Source organism: Triticum aestivum, chromosome 1B (assembly GCF_018294505.1).
Source record: "Triticum aestivum cultivar Chinese Spring chromosome 1B, IWGSC CS RefSeq v2.1, whole genome shotgun sequence".
NCBI lineage: Eukaryota > Viridiplantae > Streptophyta > Magnoliopsida > Poales > Poaceae > Triticum > Triticum aestivum.
This window is the reverse complement of record NC_057795.1, coordinates 29,851,491-29,859,630: the sequence shown is the minus strand read 5'-3', so window position 1 is coordinate 29,859,630 and position 8,140 is coordinate 29,851,491.

Below are 8,140 nucleotides of genomic sequence, written 5' to 3'. Positions count from 1 at the left end.
AGGGGAAACCCGAGCCCGCGTACAAAATGAGGGAGAAACATGACCCTCTCATGGGACTCCGGAGTAGGGACAATCTGTCCCACCGTCGGAAGGCGGTGGCCGATTTTCTGGGCCAGGTACCCGGCCTCCCGAAGCTTCTTAATATCCTTCTCCTGGACGATAGAGGCCATCCACTTGCCTCCTACCCCGGACCTGGACATTTTCGGAGAAACCTTTGTTGGTGGAGAAGATGAACGCTCGGGCGTTAGGGCTCAAGCGAAAGAGAGTGGACGAGCAAAGGGAGAAGGCATGGGTGAAGAGGAAGAGGCCTTTCCTCCTTATAGAGGCAATGAAACTTTTCGCCTCCCTGCTTGCCTAATGAAACCTGCTCATCCCCCATTCACCGCGACTGGTGGTGCGGTTCGGTTACCCACACCCGTATTAATGAGAATCCCGCGATAAGGGGGGCATGATCTCTGCTTCGACAACACGTGCCAAGGAAACCGCCTCGCAATATGCGCAGTAGCTAGTTAGGAGAAAACGGTTCAAATAATGACCAAACCATGGCGTGCTGTCACACTGTGAAGAGTTGTCAGCAGATTAGATTTGTGAAATATTGTTCTCTCTACGGTGGTATGTGGAATTTGTCTTGCAGAGCCGGACACGATTTAAGTGTTCGAAGATTACTTTGGAGTATTCGGAGATGGAACCCGCCTTGCAATGCTGAAGACAATCTGCACGCCGGACTCATCGTCATTGAAGCCTGATTCAGGGGCTACTGAGGGAGTCCTGGATAAGGGGGACAGCCAGACTATGTACTTTGGCCGAACTATTGGACTATGAAGATACAAGATTGAAGACTTCGTCCCGTGTCCGGATGGGACTCTCCTTTGCGTGGAAGGCAAGCTTGGAGATTCAGATGATAGATCTCCTTCTCTATAACCGACTCTGTGTAACCCTAGCCCCTTCCAGTGTCTATATAAACCGGAGGGTTTAGTCCGTAGGACAACAACAATCATAATCATAGGCTAGCTTCTAGGGTTTAGCCTCTACGATCTCGTGGTAGATCAACTCTTGTAATACTCATATCATCAAGATCAATCAAGCAGGAAGTAGGGTATTACCTCCATCGAGAGGGCCCGAACCTGGGTAAACATCGTATCCCCAGTCTCCTGTTACCATTAGCCTTAGACGCATAGTTCGGGACCCCCTACCCGAGATCCGCCGGTTTTGACACCGACAACGATCTTATCTGAAGACCGTGTTTTTACTCCCACAAATACTGCCATCACCCCCTCCAGTTGAAATGGCTAATAAACAAGAAAAGTAATTGAATGTAGAGACATTGTAAGATAGACATGTGCAATAGATAGTAGGGAAGAAAACAGGGCATGAAATAATTCACATTTATGTTATCTAACCAAACAGAATAGCAGGACATAATCTCACATATATGATGGCTAATTAAACAGGATAGCATGACACAATTTCACGTGTATGATGGCTAACTAAACAGGATAGAATGACATACTTGAAAATATGATGACTATGTAAATAGGATGACATGATATAACTATACGATGTGTCTATTAAAGTGGTTGGCATGCCATAAATCACAAACATGCCATCGATGGAAACATGATGGCATGATATAATTGATGGATAGAATGAAATAATTTAAGATATGATGACTATGTAAAAATGACGAGATGATATAACTATATTATGTCTTTAGAAAATGGGTTGTTATGCCATAATTCAGTGCTGTCTATGTAAACATCATGGCATGATACAATTCAAATGTATGATTTATATACTAAGGAAGTGAGCAGAGGGCAATCACATATATGATCGTGTCAACTAAGGAGATGTCATTCAATATTGTGTATATGATGTAAAAACTAAACATTGAAATACAACATATGGACGATAGAGTATTATAACCCTATCAAGTTTGAGCATACACCTCAGGGGGATAATAGGACTGGTCATTTGCCTCTGAATCCTCCTCTGAAGAGCTATCTGTAGCCAGCAAGATATCTGCTTCAGCAGGTAGCATTGTCTGCTCTGAAGACCTTGTTTTCACTCAGATTTCTCCATCACCAATTCTAATGGCTGATGCACAGGAAGAACAGTTGAATATACAAACATTGTCGACAAAAGCAATGAGAAATACCAAAAAAAGGACGACATGATATAATTCACATATATGATGCTTGGCTAAACAGCATGGCATTGCATAATTCACATATATAATGCCTTGCAACAAGATAACATTGCATAATTCACATATATAATGTCTTGCAACAAGATGACATTGCATAATTCACATATATGGTAATTAGACACTAAACATGTGGCATTCACACAAAGCATGTCTAAACTAAGCAAATGACATAGCAATGCAAGATACTATACACACGATATGAGCAACATAACCCTGCCAAGATAGAGCATGCACCTCGGGGGGGAGGGGGGGAATAGAACTGGTCATCTGTCTCTTAATCCTCCTCTGAGGAGCTATATGTAACCGGCAAGACATGCGCTTCATCAGATACGCACTTATGCCATCAAGTTTTTTTTGAGGGACACCTATGCCATCAAGTTATTTGTGTGTCACGTAAAAAGAAGATATTCCCACGTCTTGCTTTTTTTTCAGGAAGGGACGCATCTTCTTTTGCATGCGTGAGTTTTGTTAGCTTAATTAATGGCCCACCAAAGCATTGTAAAATAATAAGGCCCAGCAAGGATAGGGTCTTCACGTTATATTTTCCCAACAGATCATGGTCCCTAGAAAGAAAATCACAATACATCGTCAATCCATGAAAATTTGATCTTCCCAAGAGGCTCCTCCGTATCACCGCGTCTCCCAGCGACTCCAAGCGGCGATCGATCTTCCACATCATCTGCCTCGCACCTAATCTCTTGGAAAACACTGATGATGGATGACGCAGGGTAGAATAAGGTGTGGCGATGGTAGTTTAAAGTAGATCGTTTTGTTGCGTCATTCCTCTGGTGAATTCGGCGGTTTGCACTGCAACAACTCTACCTCTCAGTTTGATGAAGGATCGAGGTGGCGGCATATTAGATCGACCAGGTTTGGCAGAGGCAGTAACCCTGGGTACGACGACCCAGCACTCCAGACCCAAGTCCTCACTTGAGAAACTCCGATCTGCTCGGAGGGTCTGAGCCCATCGTTCGTTTGGCAGCACCCCCAAGTGCATCTCCTCTCTCCATCTTGATCTGCTGCCTTTGCACGAGTACATCCATGCAGTAAATTTTAAGCACCAAGTAGGCATACTTCATGTACATGCCATCATCTACAAATGACTGCATGCATATACATGACAGGTGTTGTTTAGACGCGGCATGTACAGTGGTAGGAGGAAGCTTCACGGCTACGACGCATTCATGACCCGTTGAAACGTACAAAGAATTGGTGGGACAGCGATTTACATCTTTGATGTTGTCGAGTTCGTCCTTGATTGTCCATTTCCATCTCTGCAGGCAAGTAACCTACCATCAATTTTTTAAAGCTTCATGCTTAAATTCCAGTCCGTTGGACTCATGGGGAACCCCCAATAAATTATCTTGATACCTAGCGTATGATTTAATCACCATATACATGCCCATCCAATTCAGCACGTCTAGACTTGATTATGTTGTATCAGCAGGAGCCGATTCAGTAAGTGGCAGAGCAAACATCTGGCATTGGGTGTACAAAGCTCAGTAAATATCTTAGTTTACTCAAATTTCTAATAATTCATTTGATGTTATATCTTATATGTGAATAAGACCTACGTACATAATCTTTTGACAAAGTAATCGATTTAACATTTGTACGCCTATGTTCTTATGTCTCTTAAGAAACCTGACTGGAGGTGTGGTGATTGGCAGCCAAATCTGACAGTGCCCCTGGAAAAATAAAGGACAACGAGCACACTCTCTAGAATCCTCGAAGAATTAATTGTTGTTTCCTATGGAGGATTTGGATGTCGTCGTTATTCTGTGAATTGAATTGCACTATATTTCCACTTATTCTACCATATTAGTAATATTAAGCAAATGAATTGATACCTAGACTTTGAATAAATTCCTATACATTTATTCTGAGTTATATCAGTTTCTGTTTTTCTCCAAGAATCACATCTAATAGACTATATATTTTCTTTGTTGATCTGGTGGTCGAATTATAAAATGGTTGCAGACAAAATTAAGGCTAGCTGAAGGGAGTAAGTTCTACGGTTTTCCATTTATATTGTTTTTTTATTGTTTGGCGAACGTGAATCACTTCCAGGACGAGAAGCTAAGGTACTTTCCTTGCCTTATCCCTGAAGGTGAAGTGCTACGTCTCCTTTCCTGATTGGTATTTTCATTGTGGATATTCAAAGCAGTATTCAACTGTGCTGACTTATATTAGATTCATCAACAGAAATAACTATACAAGGTGAAAGTAGTTCAACTAAACTGTAGGATTTCTGGGGTTCACTATCCATAAACAACATGATGAAAATAACATATAGTATCAGTTCACAAGGATGTGTCGAGAATTATAAATAGGTTATATGCAATATTATATGGACAGTGGCAGCAGGCGACCGATCGGCAAGGAGGATTACTATGTATTTGTCTTTTTTTTCTCTGTACATCACATTTTAACATGTATGTATGTCTATGTGCATAGTTTTTTTTCCTGATTTTTTTCAGATGTGAAAAAAGCATTTTCGCTGAAAGGAAAATAAAGAGCTCTATCGAGCTCAGTTGCTGCTTCATCTCTTCAAGAGTTTGAGTTCTCTATTCAGGGTTCTTTTTTATACCTCTAATACTCAAAGCTATATTCATGCTTTTTACCTTTATTGTGAAGTTAACTGAACTTTAATTTTCTTTCTGGGCAGACAGTTCATAGTGTACTATCAATATTTGTATGTGTGTGTGTATGCGACTGAGCTGAACCACTCATCAACACATTTTGTTTTGTTAGCAATGTATCCAGCAGAATGATATATCTCTTGGACAAAAAATATTATAGTGAGGTTGTATTCTTTGTCCTTTATTTCACTAGGACAATCTTAAAATGCATCCGAGTGTCATGTTTCCAGATATTTTCTTCCGAAGGACGCCCAATAGCCACCAAAGATGAGGGCGCATTGGATTATGTGCTTTCATGGAATTGTGTGCAATGGAGCACTCACTTCTCTAATAGTGCTATTGCAGGGTCTCCTCTAATTAATTAGGATCTGTAAAAGTAAGTTGCACTGTTTCGTATGCAATTATTTCTAAGCTAGGAGTGGCTATGGATGATACTTTCTATTTTTAAACTTCAGTAAGGAGTGGAAATTTTTTAAGCATTGTAAGATGTGTGTGAAGGGGAGCCTTGGCGCAGTGGTAAAGCTGCTGCCTTGTGACCATGAGATCATGGGTTCAAGTCCTGGAAACAGCCTCTTACAGAAATGTAGGGAAAGGCTGCGTACTATAGACCCAAAGTGGTCGGACCCTTCCCTGGACCCTGCGCAAGCGGGAGCTACATGCACCAGGTTGCCCTTTTTGTAAGATGTGTGTGATATGACCATCTGAAGCTCTTTGACTAGCTCATGTGATTTTTAGTTTTCATTAGATTGCTCACTGGATAGCTTTTCATCCTATAGGATTCTCTGATGTATTTTTTTAATCAGCGCTTCATGTGATAGGGTGAATATTGTGGTGCGTGAGGTCACTTTATCACATTGTGGACTGAAGATTACATCTACAAGGGTAGAATTCTCTATAGCCAAAGCATAAATCAAATTGGTTGTCATATTTTAGTAGTATAATGATCTTTGATAAGTTTTTCCATATTGTTCTATCTCAGTATATGGAGAAAAATATTCAAATAGAAATGAGTGCAAACAAGCTCCTGAGTAATGACTAAGATTCGAAATGTGAAATTTTGCAAAAATACATATTAAATGTTAAGCAAATACAAAAATCTGCTAATACTAAATAAATTAATATTTAATTACCTTCAACTTTCCCATTGGATGGGCCAAAATCATAGTAAATCAAGCAAACAATAAATGTTTTACTTTCTAGGTCTGCTCTTTCCCTGAAAAACAAAACCTACGTTTATTTTTTGCGAAGAACAAAACCTAAGTATTGTGGCAGAAGATATGTCAGAACCTTATAACCACCTAAGAATTACAATCAAAGCTCGAGAACAGCAGAATTGCATAAATAAATGCATGATAATTCAACCAATTTGAAAAAGAATAATAGCATTAGCTTTTAACAGAAGTTTCATTGTCAAATCAACACTAGCCCGTGCGAATGCACGGGTTGTCGACTAGTCTACTTAAAGAAACATAAGACTGAAACGTTTGAAAATGTCAAAGAATTTCAGAGTGAAGTGGAAAATCATCGTAACAAGAAAATAAAGTTTTTATGATCTGATCATGGAGGCGAATATTTGAGCTACGAGTTTGGTCTTCATTTGAAATAATGTGGAATAGTTTCGCAACTCACGCCACCTAGAACACCACAGCAAAATGGTGTGTCCGAACATCGTAACCGTACTTTATTAGATATGGTGCGATCTGTGATGTCTCTTACTGATTTACCGCTATCGTTTTGGGGTTATGCTTTAGAAATGGCTACAATCATGTTAAATAGGGCACCATCAAAATCCATTGAGACGACACCATAAAAACTGTGGTTTGGCAAGAAACCCAAGTTGTCGTTTCTCAAAATTTGGGGCTGCGATGCTTATGTGAAAAAGCTTCAACCTGATAAGCTTGAACCCAAATCGGAGAAGTGCATCTTCATAGGATACCCAAAGGAAACTTTTGGGTACACCTTCTATCATAGATCCGAAGGCACGATATTCCTTGCTAAGAATGGATCCTTTCTATAGAAGGAGTTTCTCTCGAAAGAAATGAGTGAGAGGAAAGTAAAACTTGATGAGATAATTCTACCTTCTCCCGAATTGGAAAGTATTTTATCATAGTCCGGATTTTATTTTTATCGACACCTCTATCTCTAAACATGTGGACATATTTTTCGATTTCGGCTTCCACTTGAGGACAAGCGAGGTCTAAACTTGGGGGAGTTGATATGTCCATTTTGCATCATGCTTTTATATCAATATTTATTGCATTATGGGATGTTATTACACATTATGTCACAATACTTATGGCTATTTTCTCTTATTTTACAAGGTTTACCATGAAGAGGGGGAATGCCGGCAACTGGGATTCTGGCGGGAAAGGAGCAAATATTGGAAACCTATTCTGCACACCTCCAAAAGTCCCGTAACTCCACGAAAGTTACTTTTGGATTTAATAAGAAATTATGAGCAAAGAAAGTACCTGAGGGGGCCCACACCCTGGCCAGGAGGGTGGGGGTGCCCCCCCCTACTGGGCACCCCCTGTCTCCTGGGCCCCCTGGTGGCCCTCCGGGGCCCATCTTCTGCTATATGAGGTCTTTTACCCTGGAAAAAAATCATAAGGAAGCTCACGAGATGAAACTCCGCCGCCACGAGGCGAAACCTTGGCGGAACCAATATAGGGCTTCGGCAGAGCTGTTCTGCCGGGGACATTTCCCTCCGGGAGGGGGAAATCATCACCATCATCATCACCAACGATCCTCTCATCAGGAGGGGGTCAATCTCCATCAACATCTTCACTAGCACCATCTTCTCTCAAACCCTAGTTCATCTCTTGTATCCAAAACCACAAATTGGTACATGTGGGTTGCTAGTAGAACTACTAGGGAAAAGCCTAGCAACAACGCGGGTTCTAGGTGTATCAGTAGCGCGTGGCCCGACGCTACTAATAAGGCGCTATAGCTAACTCGTAGCAGCAGCGCATGCGCTCTCGCGCTACTGATATACAAGTGTAGCAACAACGTTCTTACCGGGATCTCGCTACTGCTAATAGCTATAGTGCGCTTCTCTGGTGCTCGCTACTGCTACTACCGCGCTGTTGCTAACTTTTCTCCACTCGCTACTGCTAATTTTAGTAGTTTTTTTTCTGCATATTTGTTTTGTATTTGAATAGGCTTTATAGAAGAATCTTTAGGACATAGAAATGTCATCATGACACACATACAAATGCCTGCGAGACCACAAATGTAATCATACCATATACATATAAATAGCCTCATCATAACCATCATCCAACACAAAGTG